At 35.4% G+C, this 13,792-nt stretch overlaps 1 protein-coding gene across 1 annotated transcript in view; it reads right to left on the bottom strand.

Annotated features, from left to right (window-relative positions):
* Positions 1-6,068, bottom strand: part of trim3b (tripartite motif containing 3b) — a 29,019-nt gene extending 22,951 nt beyond the window's left edge. The window contains exon 1 of the mRNA XM_058788899.1: positions 5,885-6,068. The gene's annotated coding sequence lies outside the window, so the exon portion shown is untranslated. The remainder of the gene's footprint in view (positions 1-5,884) is intronic.
* Between the last annotated feature and the right edge of the window lie 7,724 nt (positions 6,069-13,792).

Here is a 13,792-nt window from a genome sequence, read left to right as displayed (position 1 = left end):
GGATGTTATTTTTAATATATCTATGATTGTATTTGTCTGAAAGATGAAAGTCATATATATCTAGGATGGCTTGAGGGTAAGTAAATCATGGGGTGATTTTCATTTTTGGGTGAACTATTCCTTTAACTGGACCTGGTCCTGAAAGTAGACCATGAATAGCTCATTGGCATGTCCTAATCATTTCTTACTATCTTTCTCTCTCTCTCTCTCTCTGTACTGTGGGAATATTTCTGGAGGGAATGCATGCATAGCTGGGTACATGAGATGGGTCAGAAATAATCTGATTCTTCAAATAACTAAGTTTTTTTTTGAGTGTGTGTATTTTCAGAGAAGATACTTAAGAACACTTACTGCCTTAAGCATATAAACAATACCAACAAATAGGTCAAAGACTTCACCGTTTAATAAAGCACTTGCCATATGTAAAGAGAAGAGTTTTAACAAAGCTAATGCACATGTGCTTTTCGCAGATGGGTGTGAGTCACCCTGCAGATCAGCCTCTGGCATTTCAGTGGAAAAACTCACTTATACAGTATGTTTATCAGTTTAGGAGTATAAATTATGCAAAAGTGTCCTCATTCTGTGGTTCAGGACTGAACAAGTGTTCTCTGAATAGTGAGTAGAGGACCGGACCCCTGAGAGTTCAGAGGGGCTGCGGTTCTGGAGGGCTCTGACGCATCCATCAAAACAAAAAACTAAGCAAAAAAAAATAAGCAAACACAGAATAATAAAGCACTGCCAAGGGCATTACAAGATACTTTCGATTAATATGCTGCATAATGTTAAATATCTTCTTTTCTAAAAGTTTAACATGCTTTAAGTGAGCAAATTAAAGTTTGTTTTCCTAAGGAATGTGTGGCTGTGGTGCTTTCAAAAAGCATGGTATATCAATTTCTCCTCAAAATATGGGATGATAAAAAAAAAAATTGTAATACAAAAATAAAACAATGCAAATATTACAAAAAAAAACATAAAAAAAATATATAAATCACAAATTTTTCTAAAGAAACATTGTCCAACAGAGACACCAGCAGGTAAAGTCTCTCTCGCCTCCCCTGAGCCCATTGAGTTTTAAAAGCGTGCATTGGATATGACAGGATATTGGATATGAAATACTGTGACCAGAATTTACAGAGCTCTGATGACTGATGATCTAAAAAATTTAAAAAAAAAAAAAAAAAGTTAAAAGTTAACTACTAAAAATAATAGCGGAACACGTTCACAAATAAAATATATGATTTAAAATGTTACTGACTTGAGTAATTAATTTTGGAATAAATGTAAAATGCTTAAAAACACTAACTTGATGAGATTCATACTTGGCTTTAATAAAAAGAATATTGATTACACTGTTAATGTAAAAATATAAAATAAAAAAATATAAAATTGTGTCGATTTTATACAAAGCTCATCGTTCTGAAAAGCACGGTGTGCTCTGATTGGTCAGCTTTCCAGTGCGTTGTTATTGGCCAAATACCTCAAGCATGTGATGGAAATGTTACGCCCCTTACCATATTTGGAATATTAGCTTCCATGGCGGCGACAACAATACTACAGCAAGAATAAAAGTTACACCTTCTTTCGTTGTGTATATTTGGGCAGTGGCATGCAAATCTTTAAACACAGTGACATAGATTTGTGGGGGTATGTTTTAATGAGGCATTTTAGGAAGGCGTGGATGAGTCTTAACTTTTAGAAAGAATATCTCTTTGGGTTTGAGACTTTAATCTTTGCGACTTTACGGATCTTAAATATGAACAGCTTGTAACACTCCAAAGACAAAGGAAAACATGAAATCGCATCATATGACCCCTTTAAAAATAAAATATGCATGGATGAATCATTCTTATTAGGATCAATAAGACTCTTTTAGAAATCAAAATTTATTTATTTTTTAAAACATTCCTGTGCTTATTGTGCACAATTCATAAGTGCATTATTCCAAAGAAAAAAAAAATGCCTTTGCAATCTTTCGCCCAAATCAAAATTAATTGAAATGAGTTTCCAATTCCAGTGACAACATGTAGGCCATAGCCGAATATTTAATCTAATATTTTAATATATTAGCCAATCGACAAAAAGCTGTTTAGAGAATATATTACAGAACTCTCATTTTGGACTGGCTTCATTTTTGCAGTAGCACAAATCCAACTGATTCTCAATGGGTAGATGCTGCACCACTTTTTCCTGTTGAATAACATACAGTAGTTTAAGTTGGAAATACATCACATTATGCAAGTAAAATCTGTTAAAAATGTGGTTTCATGCTGATTTAATTTAGTATGCCTTTTCAGTAGCTCAAACTGTAAAGCATGCCACTACCTGTGCCAAGGTAATAGGTTTCCTAGGGAATGCATGAACTAATGAAATGTATACTTTGAACGCTTAAAAGCATATATGCCAAATCCATAAATGCAGTGAATTAGCAAAGCAGTTGTGCTACCAAATTGTATTCAACAGGAACATTAAATTTGATCGTTATTTTCAACATAACTCACCATCAGTATATTCCTGCTGTGTGTGGGAGCATTTTTTCAAGCTCTCCTGACCCTTCATTAATTCCTCCTTCCCCCATTTCTCTCTTGCTCCCTCTTTCTCAGAAATGCCTTCATAATCAAGGAACAACAGTCAATAGTATCTGTAACCAAGCCAAGAAAGACTAATTCTCCCTAAGACTCCTCACACTGACAGAAATAACACAACACTCTGATCTCTTGGAAATAATTCAGATTCAAAATAAACCCCAACAAGCCTGCAGAGAGTAGGATGACTTGAGAATGCTTTAAACGATTGTTTTGTAGAGGATGTGCATGTTGTCATGCTCGTTTTATCACATTACAGAATGCTCGATCTCATCAAACACACACACACACACACACACACACACGCATAATGCAAACACATCCATGCATTGCTCAAGTGGCAATGGGACTCTCTTTTCTAATGCTGCTTCACATGAACGCTGACATTCACAGACAGCTGTCATCAAAAGAAAGGTTCCCTGGTCTCCTTGAGGTATTTTTAAAACTAAGTTTGTATCTGTAAGTGAGTTCAACATAAGAGGTCCTGCACTGTAAGCTGCTGTACAAAAACAGTTTAATTTTACTTATAAATGTAAGTAAATTTCCTGGCAAACTGACAATTTTGCAAGACATATTCAAACCAAAACGAACGTGTTTTTCACATCACACATCCTTTCATCCTAAGGCTAAAAAGATTTTTTTTTTTTAGAACTAACAAGTTCAGACAGTAATCTCTTTTGTCCCTATCAATCAAACTACTAGCTCAGAGAACGACGTCTGCATATTAATGCATTACATTTCTGTTTACTACATTAATTGTCACTCGAATAATAATGTGACTGAAGAAAAAAAAATACATCTGCCACAATTCACTGAGACTGATTGTCAATAGACGTCAGGAAGCACAATTTGTTCCCTTTTGAATAAGAACAAAGATAGTGTACATATTTTAGGTACAAGCAGACACAAGAATCAGCAAAGGCTTTTAAATAGAAACTGTTTGTATTATGATTATGAATGTCACATCAAACTAGCTGTGGATTTAAGTGCGCTTATGAACTGGAATGCCCACTTGGGTGTCTATAAACCAGGTTGAATGAGCTAAACTGGTTCTGTTGACCATATTAACAACACCACAAACATATCACACTCGGCAGACGAAACTCACATCACAAGCAAATTGCTCTCACCCATACAAATGCACAAACAAAACACAAGAATACCCTGAAGGGGATGGTTAGAGTAATGGTCACTCAGGAAGCCATAACTATCACAATAAGGGTTGCATGTCACTGGAAAGGCATTTAATGTGATCCTACAAGGGAAAGAGCACAAAAACACACACTCATACATGAACAATGGCCGTGGATGGCAATTCATGTCACTACACTAAAGCAGAGACATCTGTCAGCTGAGCTCCATCCCACTGCCCTTCCAACCATCATAATCTCCAACCAAAGGACGGCAAACGCCATTTGTGAGCATGACAATCCCTGTTTGACGTCTCAGCACCAATCAAGGGAAGTTTTACAGTAGTGTAAAATCAGTCAAGAAAAACATTTTATTTGGTTTTATGACAAAAACCCAACTGCATTTGTATGGATCCAAACTGATGGTTGTGTCAGCAAAGAAAATATTTCTAAGCCATACTTGACTTTTACCTCTAAAGGAGATGTTGAATACACTGTCTAGTCTTCATTTTCTCAGGAGCCATTATGTCAATGCCAGCTGGACATTCCTGTGAGTTCTTCTTTCTAACAGGCTTCACTCCTCAACACACACGCACACATAATGGCATGTGAGTGCCATTCACTTGTTCATGTGCTTCTTACAGATTTTATTGGACCACAGATTTGATACAGAGAGGAGGTCCCACTTTATATTAGGTGCATAGCAAACTATGAATCTTAATGTCTGTGAAATTGTTATGTAAAAAATGTGTCATATACTGAAGGTTTATATCAAAGAAATGGCCGGTGTGAAAGCAAAATCACAAATGAGATGTTTTTATAGAAAGAAAGGAGATTACATGGAGAGCAGATGGAGACATTTGGTAAAGTCTCACACATCTCAGATTTTTCTCCTGAAAATTCCTCTAGAGATTCTTAAAAATAAAATAAAATAAATAAATCAAATAAATAATATAATAATTAAATAGATCATTACTCTTATGTCATCTGTTGCCTCAGTGGCAATTACAATGAAAACTATTAAAATCATTTAAAATAACATATGAATATATTTTGAAAAAATATTTGTTTTAAAGAAAAATTTAAGAATTTTCCAAATGAAAATTCAATTTTTAAATTAAAACTAAACAAAAATATTTTTAAAAAACTTCTAAAAAAAAAATTAAGCTACTGTTAAATGGAAGCTGAAAATACAAAAAGCTAATTTAAAATATTAATATATGAAAAAAACTGAATTTATAGATATAAATTAATCCTGTCTGAGAACTTTGATAATTGTCTTGAACTTTAAGAAGAGCAACCAACAAGCAATGTACTGTAATTTCCCTCTTGGGAACTATCATTGCTAATTAAAATAATTACAGACAGAAAACCTTTATAGAAACACCAACAGCTGTATTTAAGTAATGTCTACAAAGCAATATTATAATGAGTTTCACCTGTCCTGCCCCTTGATTGTGCTGTTATGTTGTCATTATTACATTATCTATGGCTGCCTGCTTGGATGATTACAATGACTGTAACACCATGTCACTATAATAGGGTGCAGCATTCATCAGTAAATGGGGAAAAACAAAACGGTTTTACTCTTGAATACATCAGAAGATCAGTTGCTGGACCATTAAGATGTATCACACATCTTCAGTCTTCAGACAGTTCCTAAGAGACAGGAAGCTGCTGTGATACCAAACACACTCATCATGATTTGAATCATGAATTCAATATGAAGCCATCCAATTAAAATCTCAATGTTTTCCCCTGTGTGACTCGAATCAGTGCAAGCAAAGCACACTGATCACACACGTCACAGGAGACAGCTAACATACTTGTGTTTACACACACTCACACTCACCTAGGTGCACATCTATACATTTCTCAGCACACAAGCACTGCTGTTTTACATAAGCGCTGAAATCCTGGCGGGTGTTTGTGATTATGTCCGTTCACTCATGTGTGTGTGTGTTTGTGCATGCGTGTGTCAGAGATGCCCAGCTGACTGAAAGGGAGAGGCCAGACACTGCAGTAAATTATTCATCACAGACAGTCCTTCTCAAAGCTTCATGAGCTGTGTGATTAAACCCACGAGATGGATGGAGAGGTTAACGGAGAGAATGAAAGCACAAAGCAGAAAGAATGAAGGATAAGGTGGGAGCTCCCTGAAGCCGTACTCACGTGAGTTCTCGCAGCTGACAGAAACAGAGAGAAAAAGATACGGACAGGTCTCAGCGAAGCATCCAAGCACAGCCCAGCCCCTCATCCCAAAGAAGAAGATACAGCAAGATTAAAGGAGCAAATCCAGAAAGCGGGAAAGACAAGCAGACAGGAGAGAAGAAGCAGCAGCAGCAGGGCGTGAGCAAGCGAGGGTGTATAATGTGTGTGTGAGAGAAGAGAGAGAGAGACTCTGATGAGGAAGGAAGGGAAGGGAAGGGATAGTGGAAGGGTATTGGCTGAAAGGAAGGGAGGTGGGGATGTGCTCAGCCAATGCTCTGAGTGAAGTGCAAGGCAACAGGAAAATGGCAGAGAGAGAACACATCCTTTAGATACAGAGGAATCTCTCCCACTGTATCACATACACTGCAAAAAAAAATCATATTTTTGTCAAACTATGTAAACATCAATCTGAAATGTATTTTGTTAATGCATGTTTCTGATGTTACTGTTAATAATTATTTATATAGTATAGTTTGTCTTTCAGTATTAAATGAAAATGTAGTCACGCTTCCCTCTGAAATGACTTTCATTTTCTGCTGATGTCACTTGGGCCACACAGGCTATTGGATAGTGATCACCAAGAGCTGAATAGGTAATTAGATGTTGTTGCAAATTCACATTTGATCTCACTATTCTAGAATGAAACAGTCAGCTTTTTACTATTAACTTTCAGACGGAACATTTATCTTGGAAAGAGAGGTTACATATAGGTTGTGACCAGCAAGTTTACTTTAAAACAAAACAAACTACTCTAGTCTTCAGGGTCATATGATCCTTCGGAAATTATTTTAATATAATGATTTGGTGCTCAAGAAGCATTTCTTATTATTTTCAGTGTTGAAAGCAGTTGTGCTGCATAATATTTTTGTGGAAAATGATTTTTTAAAGATTTTTTGATTAATAGAAAGTTCAAAAGAACAGCATTTATTTAAAAAAAGATATCGCTTGTAACATTGTAAATGTCTTTACTGTCACTTTTGATCAACTGAATGCATCCCTGCTGAATGAAAGTATACATTTTTAACCCCAACTTTTGAACAGTAGTGTAGACTTTTATTATTGTACTTTTTTCATGTTTTTAGCATAACATACAACCTGAATTCCGGAAATGTTGGGACGTTTTTTTATATTTGAATAAAATGAAAACTAAAAGATTTTCAAATCACATGAGCCAATATCTTATTCACAATAGAACATCGAGAACATAACAAATGTTGAAACAGAGAAATTTTACACTTTTATCCACTAAATGAGCTCATTTCAAATTTGATGCCTGCTACAGGTCTCAAAAAAGTTGGCATGGGGGCAACAAAAGGCTGAAAAAGCAAGAAAGTTTGAAAAGATTCAGCTGGGAGAACATCTAGCAACTAATTAAGTTAATTGACATCAGGTCTGTAACATGATTAGCTATAAAAGGGATGTATTAGAGAGGCAGAGTCTCTCAGAAGTAAAGAAGATTGTGGAATACTTTAAAAACAACGTTCCTCAACATCAAATTGCAAAGGCTTTGCAAATCTCATCATCTACAGATTCAGAGAAACTGGAGAAATCTCTGTGCGTACGGGACAAGGCCGAAGACCTTTGTTGGATGCCGTGGTCTTCGGGCCCTCAGACGACACTGCATCACTCATCGGCATGATTCTGTCATTGACATTACTAAATGGGCCCAGGAATACTTCCAGAAACCAGTGTCGGTAAACACAATCAGCCGTGCCATCTGCAGATGCCAACTAAAGCTCTATCATGCAAAAAGAAAGACATATGTGCACATGGTCCAGAAGCACCGTCGTGTCCTGGGGGCCAAGGCTCATTTAAAATGGACTGTTTCAAAGAGGAAAAGTGTTCTATGGTCAGACAAGTCCAAATTTGACATTCTTGTTGTGTCCTCCGGGCTAAAGAGGAGAGAGACCTTCCAGCGTGTTATCAGCATTCAGTTCAAAAGCCAGCATCTCTGATGGTATGGGGGTGCATAAGTGCATACAGTATGGGCAGCTTGCATGTTTTGGAAGGCACTGTGAATGCTGAAAGGTATATAAAGGTTTTAGAGCAACATATGCTCCCCTCCAGACGACAGCTATTTCAGGGAAGGCCTTGTGTATTTCAGCAGGACAATGCAAAACCACATACTGCAGCTATTACAACAGAATGGCTTCGTAGTAGAAGAGTCCGGGTGCTGAATTGGCCTGCCTGCAGTCCAGATCTTTCACCTATAGAGAACATTTGGAGCATCATTAAACAAAAAATACGTCAAAGACGACCACAAAGTCTTCAGCAGCTGGAAACCTATATCAGGCAAGAATGGGACCAAATTCTAACACCAAAACTCCAGAAACTCATAACCTCGATGCCCAGACATCTTCAAACTGTTTTGAAAAGAAGAGGAGATGCTACACCATGGTCAACATGTCCCCGTCCCAACTATTTTGAGACCTGTAGCAGGCATCAAATTTGAAATGAGCTTATTTTGTGCATAAAATTGTAAAATTTCTCAATTTAAACATTTGTAATGTTCTATTGTGAATAAAATATTGGCTCATGTGATGTGAAATTCTTTAAGTTTTCATTTTATTCAAATAAAATAAAAAAAAACAATCGCAACTTTTCGGGTTGTATTTAAAAGCATGTAATTTTTATATATATATATTAGATCTATGCATAAAAAAGTTCTAAATGGGTAATAAAATTAAACTTAATCCAAACTGAATCCTATAAAAAATACAATAATAATAATAATTCAGTTATGTTCTCAATGTAAATGTCTCATTTAGATATTTTTACAAGAAAACAAGACAAAAATACTGATTAACAATATTTTTGTAGTGTACAGCACTACATACCTATAGAAAACACACACACATGCACACAAAAGGATGTCACATGCTCATGATCTCAAAAAAGAAAGTCCTTAAGAGTTCAAATCTGAGAGGCAAATGTACAAGAAAACCAGTGACTCTCCTGTGTGATTAAATTTTTTTCTGCAGGCACATGGGCATCCCAAGCCCTTTTGTTTGGTTTCTCAGCACACTGTAATTCACAATCAGGGGAAATGAGGGGAAAAGAGGAGTTTGCAGAGAAGAACACGATAGGAGAAAAATCAAGGGGACAAGATAATGACTGTTTAACTGCATGAGAGCTAATGAAGATTAATGACTACAGAGGCAAAGAGAGAAAGACATTCACTACACAGGACATACAATAAGACTCAGCAGAGCAGAATGGAAAAATAATAGTGCTGAAATTCCAGCTTGTGCAACACGAGTCACTTAAGTCACATCAGTCTTCCAAGACAAGCTAAAAATATCCTTTATGTCAACCTAAGGAGAAAAACACATGGTGACATCTTGGACTACAAAGTCACAACCCTTTGAATAAGTATCCTTGACATCTAGTGACAAATTGAGTTCAATTCATCACTAAGTACCAACCTAAGGGTTAGAATGGGCGGAGACAAGCTGCTGGGGGCGTGGCTTAATTGATAAAAGCAACAACTGCATCCATGCTGAAGGAGGTGGGCCGGGCTTGAGCGCATTCCTTGATTTGATTGCATGAGAGAGCGATGTTACCATGGAGACTGCATCCAGTGCAGCAGAACCCAGATGGCAGACTGCCCCGTTCCCCCTCCTCCTCCTCATCCCTCTCTTTTTCTCTCTCTCTCTTTCCCCGGCAGCCTGGAGTAGATTCATACAGGAAGAGTACAGACCTGCAGGACCCATATTGTAAATTGCATGTGACTGCAACACAAAGCCAGCACTCAGCACTGTGTGAGACTGTGTATTTGTGTTCTATTAGTGGTATGAAGGCAAACCTCTTAAGGAAGCCTGAGGGTGGTGATGCCATCACATGTGATGCTGCAGATTCCCATGTTGTGGTTTGGAAAATAGACTCTCCAAAGAGCACTAAAGAAATACACTGGACAACACTGCAGTCTGCTCTGGTATATTATGATATATGGATATGCACACTTTTTTTTCTTGTGTCAGGTAGGGTGTTTCATCAACCGTAAGTGCTTTTGGCCCTGTGGACTCGCTTTAAACACACTTTTCACACTCTTACTAGATCATTTCATTTGCCATTTATGTAATTTGATGCATAGGCCTATACATTCTGTAATTTCTTTCTACATATATCTAAAAATGTTTATTTTTATGAATGAATTTCATTTTCACCATATCTCAGTTGATAAATTGTGTTTGATAGCATTCTGTGATGGAAGTATATAAATATAATATATATATATATTTATTTATTATAAAATAGTCTTTGTCTTGCTCAAGCCAATTTTATAGCTTTCTAAATACACAAAATTCATATTTTCACAGTTTTTTAAATACTTGAATGCTATGACACAAAATGTGTCTGTTAATGCATAATATTTATCTTGATCTTTCTTCATTTTAACACATTACATGTCTTACATTTCAGTTCAAGCTCTTCCATGACACTGTTGCCTCCAGGTTATCCAAGTATACTAACTTTCAAAGAAACTGGAAATTGTTGGTGGAAATGACAGCAACTTACATAAGAATTAAAAAGAATGATTTTCACACAAAACATATAAAAACAGTTAGTTATTTTTAAATCATCGTTTATATTATCAGTTTTAAATTAAATAATATTTTATGACGTATTTTCATGGTTTAAAATTGTAGTTAAGAAAGTATTAAGATCTTAAATTAGTCACAGTAGGTAAAACAAAATCTATAAGTATAATCATAAAGGAGAATAAATAAATAAAGGCATAATAAAAGGTTTTCAAGCTTTATAAATATATATATATATATATATATATATATATATATATATATAAACTGACATCATATTTTGAGTTTATTTCAAAAGAAGTAACAGAGGCACATATCAGCTTAAATTTGAGGGCATTTGAATATTGTCCTGTACGTTGGAGTAAAAACAGTTAAGACCCATAGATAACAAACCGCTTGCATGTTTGATGTCTGTGATATGCAAGACAGCAAAATACAGCTAAAGATATGCATCAGCATTTATCGGGGTCTTTTATTATGTTCAATATTCTCATATATACAAACAGGGAATTCCAGTGCTTAATTACTTAATAACTGACTGGTATGAATGGACTTTAATAATCACTAGAGTTAAAAAGAGGTTCAACTCCCAGCTGCCTCTGTCTGCACTAATGAGACCATTGTACTGAAAATAAACCACAGGGATTAAAAACCATTTTACAGCTCAGTCTTAATCAATTTAGGAACAAAGTTCACCTACAATGGTCCTGCAGCACTTTACTTACTCAGTAATATATGTAGGTAGAGTATGAAACTGGTGTGATGAAAGCAAGTAAATCTATTTCTCAGTTTCTCTTTCAAATCCTACACCCATTCATTATGATACTTAAAATTGAATGATATTGAATATGAGTCATTTGGTCACCATTGTTAGTATGTCTCTGTTTTTAACTGTGTGGGAGGTCAAATAAAGGTAATATCCAGCTTTACTCATGACTCATGTAATAATGAGTGAATTAATTCACAGGGTCACATCCATTTTCACGCTTTTTCCGGCAAACATGGACCCGGAAATGACTCTGTGAATGCCCAGCATTGTCCTGCTATCAGTTGAAACCTTACTCAGCTTCCTCCCATGCATGTCTATTGGACCATGAATTCATGCTGAGCCATAAACAGAAGTCATATTGAGAAAAGCAAATTGTGATTATCACAATTACAGATTTTAATACCAAAATGCAACATTTTATCCACTATAAAGGATTCATTTCAAACACAAACCATCATAATGGGGTTATCAACTTACCACAACATTTTGTTGCTTTCACTGATCAAGCTGAATTAAAGTGAGGCATGATTCCAACTTGATCTATAAAGGACAAAACATAGACTAATTAAAATGAATAAATAAATCTTAAAATAGGAGGACATGACAACACACTAAGCTTTGAAAGTGAGTGGTTTACTAGCAGTTCCACGAGTATAAATAGCGAAATAGTGATAGGAGTTAACTTTACTTTTTGTTATTTTATTTTAGATGAAGTTCTCACATAAACCATACCTTGGTACCTGTTTCCCACACGCAGTCAAAATCGTTTACAAATATATAGCGACATCTCCTGGTCACTTTTGATACCACAAATAATTACTTGGTGTAGGAAAAGCCCAGCTGAGCCCACTAAGACAACATTTCGTTACAAACGTAAACAGAAATGATGTAGCCTACTATTAATTTGTTTAACAGCCCAAAGGCAATTCACTGTTATTCCTTGTATAACTCGCTCCACACCTTTATAGCCTACTTGCTTACTATGAATATATATGAGACATTTGGATGATTGCATGTCAAAACAATGTTTATATTCCGTCACAATATCGATATATTAAAGCTATTTTAAAATATATTATAATAATTTTAAATAAGCACACACACTGGCAGGTCCTCACAGAGATTCATGTTTTACTATACGATCGGGACATGTTACCTGACTAACAAACGTGGGTCATTCTTCATTTGCGGTGGCAAGTGGTGTCCCTCTTCTTTACAACAGTTGAAATAAACTTTAAATGCCAATAAATAATAAAATGTTTGGATGTTTGTATTCTGTAGGGTAAACACAATTTGTGCACTATTAATAGTTACATTTTTGTTTTAAAATACATATTTAATTGAGTTTGAGAGATTGCATTTGTAACAAAATATGGATGTTCCCGCCATACCTTAGAGAGGTATCATTGAATGTAATCGCAGCAATATAACATTTTAACACAAATAAAGTTGTTATATTGTGAATATAGATTTTATTTAACATGTACAATTTTACTAAATTGTTATAAAAAAATACATATTTTGTTATATTTAAGAAAAAAGTAGTGTCCCCCAAATTCATGTCTGTGGTGTTACCACACTGGATTTTGCCCCTTTAAGAAAAGGGAGAATTCTATTTGGACTACTTCCTGTGTGTAAAGGTTACTGCAGGTGCTGGTTGATCTTTCTTATTAATTTTCTTAAGTTTAGCTAAATTTCTGACAATTTCATGTGTCGCACTTTATTAGTGTCTGTGGTGTTATGTTGATAACTTGCTGATTTTACATATTTTAATCAAAATTTTGATAAATACATACTTATTAATATTTCCAAAATGTCCCCTGATCTTGAAATCATCATGATGGCAGCCTACATTTTAGAAAAGTCTAGATTTATGCCGATTTGTCTGTGGTGTTACTGTCTTTTCTAATAACACCACAGAGCTTATAGTAACTTGCAATATAAAGTCTGTGGTGTTACTTCAAAATGACATAGACATAAGTGGCTTTGTCACCAGTGTTTTGATTGAAATTATTTAAAAATCAAAATGTTCTTAAGCTTTCATTTTAATGGATATAGCATATTAAACTAATTTTAAATGCATAGCAATATATATTATTAGAAAAAAACAAGCATTTTTACAAATTCTGCCTCTCATTTGCCACCCCAATTGAAGAATGACCCAAATGTTGAGTAAAATCTTAAATGTAATGTATAATCTAAAATAATGTAAATGATTGCAGTAGTCAGGCAAGATGTAAACTTTTCTCTCCTTTTTTAATATTAAAGAATTGTCAAATAAATAGCCTAGCGTACTTACTTTAGATGGCTCAGAAATATCACAGGTTTGTATAGTGTTCAGGCTGCAGTTTTGTCAAAGAGAGAGCTGAATCCCAAATGAAGTGATCCTGTCCTCCTTTCCTTCTCTAAAGCTCGGGTTTCTTCCTTGCTTTTTTCTTTTCTTCTGTCCCTTCTCTCTTTCTCACACACATGCACGCAAACTAAGCATACCTTTTCCACATACAAGATGCTGTACAAAAACACACTGCGAAGACAATCATCCCATAGTGGTCTAGGTGG

Source organism: Onychostoma macrolepis, chromosome 10, assembly GCF_012432095.1.
Source record: "Onychostoma macrolepis isolate SWU-2019 chromosome 10, ASM1243209v1, whole genome shotgun sequence".
Taxonomy (NCBI): Eukaryota; Metazoa; Chordata; class Actinopteri; order Cypriniformes; family Cyprinidae; genus Onychostoma; species Onychostoma macrolepis.
Note: the sequence above shows the minus strand (reverse complement) of the source record. Positions and strands in the feature narration are given on the sequence as shown.